Genomic DNA, 18,153 nt, shown 5'->3' with positions numbered 1-18,153 from the left:
TCTCTGTGGCTGTCTTCCCCTGTCTCTCTCCCCACTTCCCTCCATTGCCCATGTCTCTCCCCTCTCTGTGGCTGTCTTCCCCTGTCTCTCTCCCCACTTCCCTCCATTGCCCATGTCTCTCCCCTCTCCGTGGCTGTCTTCCCCTGTCTCTCTCCCCACTTCCCTCCATTGCCCGTGTCTCTCCCCTCTCTGTGGCTGTCTTCCCCTGTCTCTCTCCCCACTTCCCTCCATTGCCCATGTCTCTCCCCTCTCTGTGGCTGTCTTCCCCTGTCTCTCTCACCGCCATCTCTTTCTTTCACTCCTGGATCACCCTCTCTCTCACTCTTTATCCCCTTTCCTCAATTTTTATTCCTTTCCTCTCGCTCTCACACCTCCCTCTCTCCCACCTCCCTGCTATCTCTCCCTATCCCCTTTGCCGCCTCTCTCTCTCTCCAAACTATCTGTACCCTGCCCCTTGTTCTCCCACAGTCATCTCCCTTGCTCTCTCTTCTGCGGCTCCTCTCTCTTTTCCTCCCCTCTTCTCTCATTCTCTAGTCTTACTTTTCACTTGGTCTCTCTTTCCCTCATTACCCTTATAATCTATGTTTTACTACATTCAATTAGGGGTTTAATTTCCCAACAATAAACATCCGTTTAGAGGGAGCCACTTTATTAACTGCATGGTGCAGATTGTTAAGAGAGATATTCTGGCTTGATTAGGGTCATTATTTGTTTTAAGGTGAAATTGAGTCGAATTGTTTATTATGAGAGACCAGGTTCCTGCTTTAATATAAACTCTAATTCATTATAGCAGAGCAAATGGTAAACTGCCTGATTATTGAGATTGGGCTGATAGGCTATCAGGGGAATTGTATGCCCTCCCTTGTATAAATATTAAATCTGTATCTCGATTGTCTGCGTGGAAATTAGTGTATAAATTATAGACCCAGGTTTTACGGCTCTTACAAATATTTCAATATTCAAACTCGATTTTTTACTATTCGTTAAATCTAATGGAATTTGACCTGTTTTTGTCTCACGTGAAATCCATTGATGTTTAAGAATTTTATGAACAGATAAAAAATATATTGATTTGACGGATTTACAGTAATTGAAATTGCAACAAAAACCATCAAAAAATTAATTGTTGAATATAGGAATAATTTAATTATTTTGACCTGTAAAAAAATGTCTGTAAATAGCAGGCATTCTTATTTTGGATGGACAGCGATGCCATGTTCTTATTTTGGATGGACAGCGATGCCATACTTTTTTTTTGATTTCAGGGGATCTTTAACATGCTTCCATTGATTTTTGCCTTTCTCTGCCTGACCTTCCATTCTGCACGAACCGAGGTAGCCCGCTGTCTGGGCAGAATTTCCCTCATAGCACATTGTATGGCGTATGCCTGTCTTTATTAGCTCCAGATGGAGCATAACAGTAATACGTTAATCCCCATACTTTAATCCCCATTTCATTTCATTTCCATTCTGTATAACTGACAAGGGGGAAATCAGGCTTGACATTGTTAACGATAGGCTTTGTGTATGAAGAAAGCATGAGTTTTTAGGATTCTAAATCTTTTTTTTTTTTCAAGGCATTTGTCTAGAATTCTTTTTCTGTTTTTGTTATTGCTCCATTCAATATTTTGTTATATTTGAGCTCCAATCATATATCTCAAATCTCAGATCACGTTCTTTAAGGTATTAATTCTGTTGAGATGATCTTTTTGTAAAAACACAAACCGGAGAGATAGATTGTAGAAATCTTGGTTCCTGTTTTTTTTTTTTTAAAATTCTGTTGAAATAAAAGAAAGATATCTGTTATAAAAAGAGGCAGATTAGAGTTTCCACGACAACCAGAAATCCCCACACGATCATGTAAATTCTGTTGCATATTAGAACAAGACAGTTCCAAGATAAAGAGATTCCTGGAACAGACTCTTGGGGTCGGTGTTTTTGTTCGCAATGCCGACTTTGGTCGACAGAAAAACCTGAGATATGGTTTAGAAAGATGGCTATAAATACCAGAAGAGCATTACATAAGTTGTTGAAGTTGTTGAGAGAAAGGAATATTGAGTTAGTTTGGTCTCCGGAGACTAGCACGGAGAATTCTGCTCGAAAGTAGATTAAGACAGAGGTATGCTTTGTGTCTGACTAACAGATGACTGGACGACCCTGGAGATTGTCACAGCTTTCTGTAAGTGTCTGGAGCGATAAAAGCTATATATTTTCTTTAAATATATAATACTGATTTATGGCTTGTATCGTGACCTTTCGTCCGATTGTCGGTTTAATCATGCTGGTTCCGTGCGAGGTTTGTCTGTTTGCGCTTTGGTGGAATTTAATGTCTGCTGTGAGCTGAAGAAGTGGTGTAATTTTTTGTTGATATAACATATCTGAATATATACATAAAAAAATGTAAAATTAGTCTGGTTAAAAAAAAATCAACCACTTTTATATCCGATATACATCAAAATCTAAGCTAGAGATTTGATGTTTAACTTCCCCATGACACAAACCAGGTCATTTCGGGACTAACATCATGGTACAATTTTATTTCAATAATATGCTTGCATGTATCGTATGATGAGTCTTTAGCTGTGAGAGGAAACAGTGTTTATAAGCTCAGAAAACAAAAAACACCGGAAATCATAAAAACCCGTCAAATATTGCATGAGAAGACTTGGGTCAACACCTCAGATCCCTTAGCTGGTATATCAAAAACTAAGTCAAATTTGTTTCCGTGGAAATGTAAAAATTATTAAATCCTCCAAATTTCTAATTAGCAAAAGGAATAATTACTATAATGGATTAATGTGTGAATGCTTTATGAGGTCTGCTCTGGAAACAAGACTGGGATGGAATTTGGAAGGACGGATAGAGTCCATTGCGCAATATCCCTCCCTTGTGGAGTAATCATGGTGATCCTATCAGGTCTTATCATATATTCAGGTCAGTTGTAGCAATAGGGACAATCATATCGAAACACATCGCACAACAGTAGGAACTAGCATTATGATCAGTGTAGGGTATTAAGAAAGAATCATAAAGGGCAAGAATAATAGCGTAAAAACTGTGGCCCTTAATGAAAGCGCAGGAAGGTTAAGAATGTTATTGTTAAAGAGAGTTAATGATTCCCCTCAAGGGATTCCCATTTTTACATTGAACAATTCATGAGATATGTTGTGGAAACAACAACATTACATCTTTTCTATAACTTAGTTCATCACAGGATAATAAGGAAGAATGGCAGCATAAAAATGGTGGCCCTTAACGAAAGCACAGGAAGGTTAAGAATGTGATTGTTGTTAAAGAGAGTTAATGATTCCCACCAAGGGGTTTCCATTTTTACAATCATGTGGTGTTAAATAACACATTTACTGTTATTTTCACTCTGGAAGTGTCAAGAGTATTACTGAACAGGTAATCAAGTACAACTTAGCCAAATGATTCCAACGGATAAGTAAAATTCTGGAGAATAAATTTAGAAATCATCTGCTGTGATCCCCGCTGTTTGTAATTGCTTTCTGGTTAATTCAAATATCATCTTCACGACACCCAGTCCCTAGGAGGCACTGTCGGTTGAAATAAAGATCAGTGAGAGTATATTCGGTATGCTATTCTGTTATTTACTAGCGATTATTTGTGAGTATCTGGTTCATGCTGGGTGGTATCTGTAACATAGTTTCCTAGTGAGAAATAGTAGGTCACTGTAATACACTTAATCCCTCTCAGGATTCCCTTATATTTTATTTTAACATTACAGCTTGTTGCTGAAACATTAAATTTACTAAAGAGAGAGAGAGAGAGGAATGGGGTTTAACGTCCACTCAACACAAACTAGGTCATTTTGGGATTAACACACAGTTCAATTTTATTTCAATAATTCGCTTACGCGTAGGGGTCTTTAGCAGCGGGAGGAAACCAGAGGACCCAGAGAAAATCCACAAGGTAAATTTACTAAAGAAATTGCTCAGATGCTTAAATTGCTGAAACACTCAATTTACTAAAGATATTGTTCAGATGCTTATGTTGCTGAAATTTACTAAAGATATTGTTGCTGAAACACTAAATTGACTAAAGCCATCGCTCAGAATCTTCAGTTGTGGAAACACTGAATTTGCTACAGACATCGCTCAGACACATCTGCTCAAATGTTTAAGTTGCTGAATCACTAAATTTCCACATGTAAAGGTATTGTTCAGACACTTTAATTGCTGAAACACTAAATTTACTAAGGTATGGTTCAGACACTTTAGTTGCTGAAACACTTAATTTACTAAAGATATCACTCAGGTGCTCAAGTTGTTGAAACACTAAATTTAAATTTACGAGAGAGAGAAAGAGAGAGAGAGGTTTAACGTCCACTTGACACAAACTAGGTCATTTCGGGACTCACCCATGAGGTCGGACAGGCGACCCTACTCCTTGTCACATACAACCGAGGAATCGAAACTCCGCCAGTTGACTCAGTAATAGACCTGATGATACAGCGCGCACATACTAACTATTCAGCTACCCCCCCCCCCCCCCAATTTACTACAGACATTGCTCAGGCAACTGGCATGGTTTCAAATCCCCGGTTGTACGTGACAAGGAGTAGGGTCGCCTGTCCAACCTCGTGGGTTTTCTCCGGGTCCTCCGGTTTCCTCCCATTGCTAAAGACCCCTACTCGCAAGCCAATTATTTAAATAAAATTAAACCATATGTTAGTCCCGAAATGACCTAGTTTGTGTCGAGTGGACGTTAAACCCCATTTCTCTCTCTCTCTCTCAGTTGCTGAAACACTAAATACCAACTTCGATTTTCAAAAACAAATGTTTTGTACTAAATATGAAAAGCACAAAGCTTGAAACTGCTAAATTTATTTTCAATTGTTAGAGTAAATAGCACATCAATCTTTGATTGTTTTATTGTAATACGCAACATGTATAAAAACTGTGATCATCAAAATAATGTCAGTAGAGTGCCCTCTGAGGTCTGCTCCGCAAAGATCCAGCCAAGTTGTTAATAATTTTTGATTATTTTAACTGTAACACAAAGCCTGTAGCCTACTGCGACCCTCTGTGGTCTGCACCCTAAGAGGCAGCCAAGTTGGCCTGCCTGACAATGACATTGGCCCTGACCGCGACTCTTGCATTGAACAAGTGTTAAATTATTTCTTAAAAATTCAGAATATTCCAGATCCCTTGAGGACATGGAATTGTTTTCTCTGCGTTCGTTACTTTGCATAACGTTATTAGTTATTCACAAACAAAAAAATGACCTGGGCACTCTTTAAATTAATCAAGCACATTTCATTGTTTAAAACCATTTTGTTTCTTGCTTGATGAGAATAACATGGCTGATGATTACCTCCATAAATCATGTTCCATTTCATAAATTAATTTACGACACAATTGTGTGTCCGTCTTTTGCTAGATCATTGTCACAAAGAGATTCGAGGCGCGAAGTCATTAAAAGACGACATGCAAATGGAAAAATAATCCAATCAGGAACGATCCAATTTCAATATTTTATTAAAAATTGCCAAAAAATTCTGAATATCTCTCATTACGGACCTTAGGGAGTTTTTAAAGCAACGACTGCCAAATTCACGAATGCTAACACAAAGAGCAGGGGAATGTCAATTTTCTTCGGATCATTGCCCCTGAGAAAACAACAGTGGCAAACATTTTTATGCCATTTTCCAATTATGTGTAAATTTGTGTGGAATAATTAAGCTAATTGTGATGTTATGCGACTGATGAGTGGTTGAGGACAGAAGGCTGTGATGTAATTCTAAGCCTCCAGTTCATTGGTCAAACAGATTACTCTCACCCGGGCAAAGAGGAATGGGGAGAAAGACATCTGGTGCCTTTAGTAAATTTTGTAAAGTAAACAAGCCAGAAGACAAGTGTTAAAAGTCTGTTCATGAAACGGTGACAATATTAGTTAAACAGTAGGACTAGCTGTCTAATTTGACACCATTATCCAGTGTTCTTGTAGTTAACAGTTTGGAAATTGAAAGTAGAGATTTTGGTGTGAGTGCCCAGTAATTTGCAAAGATTAGAGCATTGACTGTAATTTGACACCATTATCCAGTTTTCCAGTATTTAAAGAAAAATTATGGGAGATTAGATAAAGAGCTGGCAGTTCTCACTATAATAGTTAAAAACTAGATAATGTAAAGGGAATTTGTTGAAAATTTCAGTCAAATTGATCAATAACTCAAAATATAGTCTCGATTATCCATTTTATGATTTAATCATGAAAGTTGAGCAGCAAATCGGACCCTAATCCAGTAAATATCGCAGACTAGCGGTGACATCGAAAGTTGATTATGGTCTGCATAAGTTAATGTCTAATTAATAATTTAGATAACATTTAAGGCCGAAAGAAAGACCTGAAATAGGTAGATTTAGCTCTGGCATAATGCCAGTTTAACTCTTTGGAAAGTGAAAGGAGAGTAGGTGTGATGTCCCAGTAATTAGAGTAGATTAATAGGGATGGGCTGAGAAGGTACCTGTGAGTATGGTAGGATCGGGGGCCCCCATCTTCAATAGAAGGCTTGATCTTGCTTTAACTCATACATCTTATCAAGCCCTTCACGTAATAGCCTACATATTTCGGCACTAATTTCGATTGGCTGCCGACCTAGCTGGGGGCCTCTCAGATTTTGCGATAGAAAATATCATTGCAAATATCAAGTCTCGCACTTTCCAGCTAAAATGTCTACCTGTGATAAATGAGTTGTAAAGTTCAAGGTTAGTTACGTGTCGAGGTGTCTGTGTTGGAAATAAAATTGTACCATATGTTAGTCCCAAAATGTTCTAGTTAATGTCAAGTAGAGGTTAAATCCCTATTCTCTCGTGATCTCTATTCTTTTTTATCCTTTTCTATCCATCCCTGTAACCTTTAAGGGGGGTTGGATGGCCGAATGTTTAGCACGCTGTATCATACGGTCTGTCATTGAGTCAACTGGCGGGGTTTCGACTAGGAGTAGGGTCGCCTGTCCAACCTTGTGGGTTTTCTCCGGGTCCTCCGGTTTCCTTCCACTGCTAAAGACTCCTTCGCGCAAGCGAATGAGAGAAATAAGATTGAACCATGTGTTAGTCCCGAAATAATCTAGTTTGTGTTGAGTGGATGTTAAACCCCATTTCTCTCTCTCTACTCTCTGTAACCTTTACGGTTATGTCAAGTGGATGTTAAACCCTATTTCTTTCTCTCAATCTCTATCCATCCCTTTAACCTTTACAGCAGTACACAAAACAGTATTTGAGATTTGTTTTCTTTCAAAAGATGATCAAAAGATAAAATCTTATTGAAGAATAATTTGAGAGTAGAAATATTATAAATAACCAATTTAAAGGAAGCCGTTCTATTGTTATTTATGGTTTCTATAGAGAACAAATAATTTGTGGCTTTGAGGCGATTTTAATGGTTTATGATGTATATTACTGTGAGTCTACTTCCCGATAATAAAGTTGTTTTTCATTTTTTTAAGTTAGAAATTAGATAAAAGTGTTTAACTTGAGGCAAAATGATGTTTACTCAGACAACCAAGAGTGCTTAAAACATAGACAATTATAGTTAGAGTCGGATAATTGAAAGAAAAATGAAATAAACGAGAAGATATTTTAAAAAAACAACAAAAAATCAGAAATAATGATGGTTTTAAGCGTCTGATTCTGTTTTATATTTCCAAAATGAGATTTTGTTAGAACTGTTGTGAAAATGTCAGTTATTTTTTTGTAGTGTGAACGGTATATATTCAGTTTTTCTGTTCATTCATCAATAGTAACATGGACCCTTTTACGGACAATGCAGGAGATTTATTTATGAAGCAACAATTTGTGTTTGTCTACTCTCATAGCATGATATTAATGAATAACTTGACAAGAGACTGCAAACTCATTTAAAATGGGCATCAAGTTGTTAAAAAAAAATAGTCCTTTCGTCAGGATTTGTTTTTGGGTAACATGCATGGGAGTCTAAATTTAGCGAAACAGGATTGGTTACGAGAACTGGGAAAGTGGCGAACTTGTTTCCTCCGTTTTTCAGAAATCGTTTTATTTATTAGATACAACAGAACTTGTTCATGTACAGGGCTAGTAAGAGACCGGGGGGTTGGATGAACAAATGGTTAGCATGTGCGCTGTATCATAAGATCTGTCATTGAGTCAACTGGCGTGTTTACTCCGGATCCTCTGGTTTCTTGCCACTGCTAAATACCCCTACGCGCAAGAGAATTATTGAAATAAAATTGAACCATATGTTAGTCCCAAAATGCCCTAGTCTGTGTCGAGTGGACGATAAACCCCATCTCTCTCCCTCCCTCTCTCTCCTTTGCCGAGAGAACCACACACCCGCTTTACAAGAACTGTCTGTGTATATATAACAGTGTTAATTTTAATTGGCAGGTGTTTTATGACAAATACACTTTCATCATCTGGATGACATCTCATTTTTCACAATATCATTACCATAGCATAATCAGTCAATTAAAACAAAATAAAATGTGAAAATTGGTTTTAATAGTTAATTAGTTTGAGAATCATTATAGTCAGCCAGTCGAGCAGCGCCAAGTGATAAATGTGTCCATCGGTCACAAAAAGACATCTTTAAATTCCTCATGACGCAATTTGCCTAAAGAAAGGAAAAACACATCTGTTGAATCATCAGCACGAAGCCAGAATTTATCTCATAATTTGTCAACATAAAATTAAATGACAGAAGCCATTTTAATCTGGATTTAATGACCCGAGAAATTTTATAGAAAACCAGTGTAATTTGGTGACTGTCCGAGGCTTCTGTTCTGCAGCCTTATTAGGAGAAGCCTTGTCGAAGTAACTCTTGTCTCTGACACTACCGTAACATGTTATCTTGGAGATTCAGATGTCTTAGTAATTTGTAACACCATGACAATAATACATTTATTCTCTTGCTGTTTCCTTGTTTATCTTCAGGGCCCGGACTCAGTAGTTGTGTTAACCAGGAGACACAGTGACTGTGACTCAGCGAGTAAGGTGCTGGCTCAATAGCTAGGAGATCCTGTGTTTGATCATGGCGTCGGCTGATAAAGTTTTTGAGATTTTCCAGTGTTATTACACCATGTGTGTGGTTTTGATTCCCAATCTTGTACATGTACTTGACGACCAACCTTGTGGGTTTTCTCTGTGTCCTCTCCCTCTCCTAAAAACCTGCCCCCCCCCCACACACACACACACATACAAGCAAATTATTGAAATAAAACATGTACTATATGTTAGTCCCAATATGCCCAAGTTTGTGTTGAGTGGATGTTAAACCCTCTCTCTCTCTCTCTCTCTCTCTTTCTCTCTCTCGCTCTCTCTCTCCCTCTCTCTCTATTATATACATGCATAGAGAGAAAGAGGTTGGGTTTAACATCCACTCAACACAATTGGGTTTAACTCCACTCAACACAAACTAGGTCATTTCAGGACTAATGTATATAATGTGTATGTATAATGTATATAATGTGTATTAAAGATACATTATGTAAGATTTAGATAAAGAGCTAGCTATTGTTGCTATAATAGTTCGAAAATAGATAATGTAAAATGAATAATTTGAAAATTTCATTCAAATTACTCTATTGCGAGCAAAGATATTAGCCTTTGAAGGTTTGATAAGACGGGTTGTCCTGGTTGTTTCGAAGCTTAAGTTTCGCTACTCCATTTTTAGCTTAAATCAAAATATGGCTGAACTGTTCTAATCTATTTAATATCGGAGAAATCCGATGCCATCGAGAGTTGATTATGGCCTTGATAAGTTAATTAATGTCTAATTAATAATTTAGGAAACATTTTAGGCCTAAAGAATGATCTGCAATAGGCAGATTTAGCTTTTGCATAATGTATGTTTAATACCCAAGATGAAGGAATAGGTGTATGTTATATATAGAGAGGAAGAGTTGATATATATCCCACAATAGTCACAACGAGGAAGGAAGAGTTGATATATATCCCACAATAGCCACAACGAGGAAGGAAGAGTTAAACATGTTCATCCATATTCTATAGATCTATAATCTTGTAATCACGTTCCTTCAAGAGAAAGAATGGGAGCCATTAAGATCGATAGAGATTAAGGAACACTTGATATATTATTGACTAGAATACTTGAAGATTAAAACTCTCTTTCCAATGCTGCTATTGTGTTAATATCAGGGATTTAAGCGGCTTGTATGTATGCCTACATGAACTGGGTTAGAGGAGGTGAATAACTAAAATACTGCTTTCAATTTTAATGTTCTACGGGCCACATTTAAATCCCTTGGTGTAGATTGAACAAACGCAAAGGAGAACTAGATCAAAAATTTGGAAGGGGGGAGGGTCAAAAATTTGGAAGCCCCCCCCCCCTTCTTTTATTTAAAGAAATTATTCAGTTTGTTGTTGGTTCTTGTCCATCGCTTTTAATCACCATTGTATACTAAATAATCTGTTTGAAAAAACTATTTGAATTAAAATATTGTATAATCAACCATTTAAACATCCTACTGTTCAGATCTTGGGTGAGGGACTGAAGATCAACCTCTACTGTTCAGATCTTTATGGGTCACAGTGGCTAAGTGGGTAAGACGCTGGCTTGCTAGCCTGGAGGTCGGGTGTTTGATCCCTGCATTGGCCGAGAAAGTTCACCCAGATTTTCAGGCGTGGTTCCCCCTTGTCAGTGATGCAGAATGGAGGGCTTGACAAGGACAGCAGTCTAGTCATTCGGATGAAAAACCTGAGGTCCCGTGTACACATTGCCGTGCACGTAAAAGATCCCTTGACAGTTGGAAGTTGGTATTATTCGATATAAGAGTAGGCTGTAGTGCCGCTGTCTGGGCAAAATTTCCCTCATAGCACACTGTATGGCGTATGTCCGTCTTCATTAGCCCAGTATAGGAGCAGAACAATAGGACGTTAAACCCTATTTCATTTCATTTCATTTCATCAGATCTTAAGTGAGGGACTGAAGACCAAAAAGCTATCGTATTCTTGTTACGAATGGTCAAATATCTGGAGACAATCTGGTACAATGTGTTGAAGAGGTTTGAAAGTTGTTGAGGGGTCTTCAGATGGTCAATAAAGTTAAAGTTCAGGTGAAACAACATGAACTTAATGGTACAGATGGTCGAAAATCAGACTGAATTAGTCGAATAAATTTCAAACCACATGCCCGATATTATTCTATTGCTACATTGATCAAAGCCAAGTTGTAAGATCAACAGGAGTGACTTTAAAATGTATTAACATTGTGACCTTTCAATTCTGTTCTTTGTTTTCCAACAGGCATCAAAAATAAACATTACTGGCCTCAAGCAGCATACCCTGGTCTCCATTCATCCTTGTCAATTGATCTATAGGCTATAATAGTGGGATGATGATTTACTTGGGTTTTATCAGATAATAACATAGTCTTTCTTAAAGTAATGTTCAGAGATGTTTAAATATAGGAATTATAATCTTATTAAATATTATGAATCAAGAAGAGGGGGGGGGGCATTTAGCAGAAGTTGGTCATTTTGGGACTAACATATGGGATGTTTGACTTGGGTTGTATCAAAGTCTTTCTTAAAGTAACACTCAGGGAATTTAAATATACATTAGGAATAGTCTTTATAAAAAATATTCTGAATCAAGAAATGGGGGGATCATATATGTAACAGAAGTGGGTCATTTTAAGAATAAAATATGATATGTGTTTTATTGTCCATCGTATATTTCGAAGAAAGCAATGGATTATGTAAAGATCAGTTTGTTTGTTACACCATTTGGGATGCAATAACTCTGCTTTTAATTTAGGAAGAATGTTCAAACTTTGTGTAGATATTCATTAGGTGACCGTTTTAACTGACTTCCATAATGAGTATTAAACCCAATAAAGTGTATCTTGCCATGATTTAATTCAAGCTGTTTTATACCATACTTACCAGTGCCCTAACCTAACAGCTCTCTAGGAGCTCCTGGTGTTGGCGAAGAGGAAGTTCCTCAGGAATTTCCAAACCCGATTTAGCTACAGGGTAATTAGTTATTTTGATATATACATATATATAAATATAGATAAAAGTTTTATAGTTATTTGATTGTTGTATAGAAAGATGTACCAGTATTTGATGACCTTTTCAGGTCAACTGATGAATAAATGATTAAATACCACAGCTTAAAGCAAAATTAACATCAACAATAATCTTCTTGTTGGTTTGACGAAGGAATGTGAGAAAAAATGATGTTGTTTAAACATCCATTGAGATGTAGATGTGGGATGGGAGTGTTCAGTTGTTTGGATGGGACAAAAAATGATGTTGCTTGTGTGCTATTGGCAGAAGATTAAAGATACTGACAGTTTGAAATCCAAATGTAGCGCCGCTGTCTGAATAAAATTTCTCTCTGGCATATTAGCTCTGTTGGTGCAGAATGGTGAGACATTAATAAAATGGTTTAAATTAAAATTGAAAGTAGCCTTGTTTTAGGAACAGAATAAAATACATTAGATGAGCAAATTGAATTAATAACAGATTAAGTTCCCGACAGTGTTATCTCCATTCTTGTATTAAAGGGTGAACAATTAGGAGACAGATTGTACGATTTGCGTCCAAAAGATTAGGGGATAAGAAAATCCTGTCTGAAGGATGAAAAACACAATAGAGGATAATTAGGGTTTTGTTACGGCCAGTTATCCTATATTCTAAATTGTCCGATGTGGAGAGCGGTACTTAAGGGATCTAATTGAGTATAAAGGTTAGGGAAAAGGGGTTAGGATGTCACAAAGGATTTATTGAAGGCATTTCAAACAAAGTTTACCATCATAATGGACCAAATGGAGGAAATTATACCCCTCCTTTCACACTGGAGATGACATGGTCCAGTTTTTTTGTTAGTCGTTATTTATGTTATTGACAAGGGTTTTAGTCGTTATTTATGTTATTGAAAGGGGTTGTAGGATAATATTACATGTCTGTTAGAATATTATTTTAGATGATATTATTAAAGAATGTCTGCCTATGTAATTATATATCATATTTATAATCGTAATTTATCGATGATTTGTTATTTTTCAATTAATAGTTTTTAATCAATTTATTCTGTGGTTATTTATATATTTGAATCAGGATCCAGTTTCTTTCACTTGGTAATCTTGAGTACGATCGACATGAAACTTGTTCTTTGGACAATTGCACATCGATGGACAGACTGAATGTCTCAAGGGGGGGGGGGAATGGCCGAATGGTTTTGATTCCCGGTTATATGTGACAAGGAGTAGGGTGGCCTGTCCAACCTTGTGGGTTTTCTCTGAGTCCTCCGGTTTCCTCCCACTGCTAAAGACCCCTACGCGCAAGCGAATTATTGAAATAAAATTAAACCATATGTTAGTCCCGAAATGACCTAGTTTGGATCGAGTGGATGTTAAACCCCATTTCTCTCTCTCTCTCTCTGTATGTCTCAATTCCAAAATGGCTATGATGATGTCATGCTTGGTTTGTGGTCTATATGGTACATTTATACTTGTTGAGGGTTTTAGGGATATTTCTATAGGGGTTTATATAGGCAGGGGAGGGGCGATGCAGTAAACTAGATTGTTCTAGACCTGAATCCAAGGATGGCGCGAATAGAATGTCCAGGGTCTTCCTCGCTCGCTCTCTCTCTCTCTGTTATTACTCATAATCCATGTCAACTATGTTAATACTTTTTTTTTTAATTAACTGTTTAAATTACATATTTGTAGGGGGTCTTGTATATCATGGTTATGACTATCAATATAAAGGGAATTAAACCACAGGTTAGTTCAATGAACTGTTTGATATAATCTCATCACAGGATGACATTCAAAAAAATTAAAACTTAGATTAAATAATCTATATAATAAAATAATCCTGTGTTTATTCATCTACAACAGACTTTAAATGTTACCTATGACAACAAAATGAGTCAGTCACAAGTCATTGTTTACAAAACATGAACAAAACTGTCAAAATAAGCGAAAAATATAAAAAAAGAAGTTTAGTTTGCTTTGTTTGTCAAATCTAAACTTTTACCCTTCGTGTTATATCATTACGGAGATATTTTTAGCCTTTAAGATTTTTGGTCATGTCGTAAAAATGAAATGAAATGGGGGTTTAACGTCCTACCGTTCTGCTCCAAACTGAGCTAATGAAAGGGGGATACGCCATACAGTGTGATATGAGGGAAATTTTCATCCCATCCTAATGACTAGACAGCTGTCCTTGTTAGGCCCTCTGTCCTGCATCACTGACGAGGGGGAACCACACCGGAAAATCTGGATCAACTTTCTCCCGCTGCAGGGATCGAATACACGACCTCTGGGCTAGCGAACCAGTGTCTGACCCACTTAGCTACCGTGGCTCCCCTGGTCATATTGTAGGACACTTGTGACTTACGACTCATTTTGCCATTACTGCTCCCAAATATAATTATGTGGTTTAAAGAAGAATGTCCTTCTTGTCATCTGGTCTGTTATTGATCCATTTGCGCTTGCCCGCCAAATATTGTGTTTTCTCCGGGTTCTCCTGTTTTCTCCCAAATCCAGTTTCCTTCCAGGCAATCAAATCATTGAAATATAATAGAACATATTTATCCCAAAATGACCTAGTTTTCTCCCAAGTCTGTCGAAACATTGAAATTAAATATATGTGTTAGTCCCAAAATAACCTAGTTTGTGTTGAGTGGATGTTAAACCCTATTCCTCTTTCATACTCTTGATTATTGTCCATATTTCTTCAGCACCTGTTTGATATAATCCACACGATATCCCACTGCGGAATGATTTTAATGAGTAATATTATTGTTGAATTTTAGTATATTTCATGATAAGCCGTCATAAAATCTGCATAAATTTCATGCATCATTGATTTTGTCATGAAATTATAACCAGAGGAAAAAGTAATTAACCCTAATTAAATTCTATTTATAGAAAATTGGAAGCATAATATATCTCCTATACCTAGCATCATGGCCGTAGTATTGATATGAATGGTTCAATTGAAGCATGAGCTACAGTAGGAATAGTTGAAAGAAACGGCATGCACTCTCTCTCACTCTCTTATCACAATGTGCATGTCTGTAGTTGACTTTTAAGAGTACAGTACGGTAGTTCTGATTGGTCAGCTGCTGGTATCACACAGTGGTCGGTTTCATGCTTCCAATAACAGCCTAGTTATTGAGTTGAGTCAGTTGACTGACTGCATAGAGTTGTGTGTGTGTAGAGATAGGCTGCCTATTGTTCACCTATCAATGGATTTTTACTGTGTGTACACTATTTAATACTGATTCAATATTACTGTGTTTTTAACAACTTTTAGAGAATATAAAGTGTGTGATGTGTTTACGGAAGGATAAAATATATTTTACATGTAAATGGTAAATCATTATCTCATCTTTGTAGTTATCTGAATGTTATTTCGTTGCTTTGAGTTAGGTTGGGTATTCTGTATAGACGGAACGAAAGCCTGTTGTAACTGACTTGCATCTGCTTGTATGAAAACCATTCATGTTCATATACTAAGGGCAGGAGGACAGCACTGCACACAAACAAACCAGATAAGACAAACATGTGGACAGGACACAAACTACACAGACATTGTAAGCAATAAAAAACACATATTAAATCAAGTGAATAGAGTCGAGGACCAGCTGTAAGCATCCACTGCACTATACAGACACGGGTCTGTAGTGATACAAGGCTTCATTCAAAAATGATAAACGAACTTAGGTAAAAAGTAGATGAAGACAAACGAAGCATACCTGTTTGCTTATTAAATAAAAAGCTTACTGCATATTTGACAAGACAAGACATATTGTTGTATTATATGCTTGATCATTGGTTACTGTTATACAGTTACAAACAGTAGCTTATACAGAAGAGCTTCTGTTTCTAGATCACTGTGCAGTATATTTTCCCCCTTTTTAATCCCTGTAAGATTTTCCGCTGTGTAGGTTTAGTTGTAAATGGAACCCTAATGAAAGGTGTTAAAGTTTTGATTGTATTTGATTGTTATTTTTGTTGCATATTCTGTATATATTTGCCTACTATTCACATACCTGTATCATTTGTTTGATAAAGACGAGAGTATCCTCGTCGAAACGTCGGTTAGTATTTTAAACTCAGTAATTGAGTATCCATAAAATTGTACTCTGTGTTATATTTGAATTGTGTGCATTTAGCAATGCATATTATTAGAATTCTATGTTGCATTGAATACTGGTTGCCTTTATATAGTCAATTATAAGTAACAATATCTTAACAGTATAGCTGGCTTCTTTTTTTACCAACACTCTGCAGTATTTGCTTGATCATTTGCTTGATAAAGATGAGAGTATAATCATCGAAACGTTGCATGTTAATAAACCAGTAATTGTTATTCCATAAATAGTGTTAGTGTGTTACTGTTTAATTACTATACGCCACTCAAAGAATTACTGTGCAGTATATTAGAGTTCTAAGATAAGATTTTATTGTATCGAAACATCCATTGAGGTAGCATACAACATAAACATGTACATAAATTTATAACAATATGACAAATAATATATATATTTACAAATAAGACAAACAGTAATTTTAATCTAGTTTACATAGATACATTTACTAACAGGACAAACAATTTGTATATACACATTTACCTCAAACAGGTTTGATAATGACACAGCATTCAATACAATTATGATGCATGGGTATAAATGTTATAAATACATAGATAACAAGATATATATGTATGATGCATTTGAAATGAATTGAACATCCTACTTTCTGCACCGACTGGGATATAATGAGGACAGGTGTTGCATTTGACAAGACATAAAATTGTTGTATTAAAGCCTGATCCCTGGTTTCCTTTATATGGTCATTTATAAGTCACAAACAGTAGCTGATACGGACTGGCTTCTGTTTCTACAAACACTGTGCAATATAAGCTTGTTCTATAAAAAAAGAAAGTACCGTAGTTAAAATAAATAGCAAGGTTCTGACGCATTTAGACACATATCAAATAGCCATATTATAACTAGGTATTCAAGTATATTGTGTCTGGCTACATGTGTAACGTACACTATTGGTTAGCGTGTGCGTGCTGTATCATAAGGTCTGTCATTGAGGCAACTGCTCAACCTCGTGGGTTTTCTCTGGGTCCTCCGGTTTCCTCCCACTGCTGAAGATCCCTACGCACAAGCAAATTATTGAAAGAAAAAAATGAACCGTATGTTAATCCTGAAATTACCTAGTTTGTGTCGAGTGGAGGTTCAACCCCATCTCTCTCTCTCTCTCTGTATAGGATGTTCAGTACAATAAATTTGCCATCTTAAAGGAGGAAAATGGGACTGTGGTAGTGGTTATAATATACATTTAATATCCAATATTTAATTAGTCAAAGAAGTTATTATAATATACATAAATATACCTTTAATATACATCATTTAATTTGAGATAGGACTATACAAGATTATGATATACATTTACATTTAATACACATTTAATATCCAATATTTAATTAGTTAATGGAGTTATTATAATATACAGTTATGATATACATTTAATATCCAATGTTTAAATAAACAATATTTAATTAGTTAAAAGGAAGGTGCTGAGTTATGTATACATAATATACATTTAATATCCAATGTTTAAATAAACAGTATTTAATTAGTTAAAGGGACTGTGCTAAGTTATAATATACAATTAATATACATTTAAATAAACAATATTTAATTAATTAAAGGGACTGTGCTAAATCATAATATACATTTGATATACATTTAAATAAACAATATTTAATGAGTTAAAGGGACTGTGCTAAGTTATGATATACATTTAATCTACATTTAAAAAAAACTATATTTAATTAGTTGAAGGGAATGTGCTGAGTTATGATATACATAATATACATTTGATATACATTTAATATCCAATGTTAAATTAAAGGGACTGCACTAGGTTATACATAATATACATTTAATATCCAATCATTAATATACACATCATTATTATCTTTGTAAATTCTGATCAGAGTTGAACAATTTTTTTGGACTGATGTTCTTTTTAGAGATTATTCATAATATTGTAGTTTACAAGGGACTCAAAATCACTCAGTGAATTTAAATTGAAAGGAAAATTAATATTTAACGAAGAACATGAGTTTTGTAATGTCATAACTAACATTATTGTGAGATTA

The 18,153-nt window shown here is 36.0% G+C and overlaps 1 protein-coding gene across 5 annotated transcripts in view; it reads left to right on the top strand.

The window, feature by feature from the left end:
* The window catches only part of LOC126827498 (plexin-B), a 310,132-nt gene that overhangs the window by 118,830 nt on the left and 173,149 nt on the right, over positions 1 to 18,153 (top strand). Inside the window, exon 1 of one of the 5 annotated variants that reach the window (XM_050556892.2) lies at positions 15,187 to 15,346. The exons of the other annotated variants lie outside the window; for them this stretch is intronic. The gene's annotated coding sequence lies outside the window, so the exon portion shown is untranslated. Of the gene's footprint in view, positions 1 to 15,186; positions 15,347 to 18,153 lie in introns of those variants that run through there. 5 annotated transcript variants of the gene reach the window in all.

The sequence above is a fragment of the Patella vulgata genome, chromosome 7 (assembly GCF_932274485.2).
Source record: "Patella vulgata chromosome 7, xgPatVulg1.2, whole genome shotgun sequence".
Classification (NCBI taxonomy): Eukaryota; Metazoa; Mollusca; class Gastropoda; family Patellidae; genus Patella; species Patella vulgata.
The sequence above is the reverse complement of the archived record's forward strand: the minus strand, read 5'-3'. Positions and strand labels throughout refer to the sequence as shown.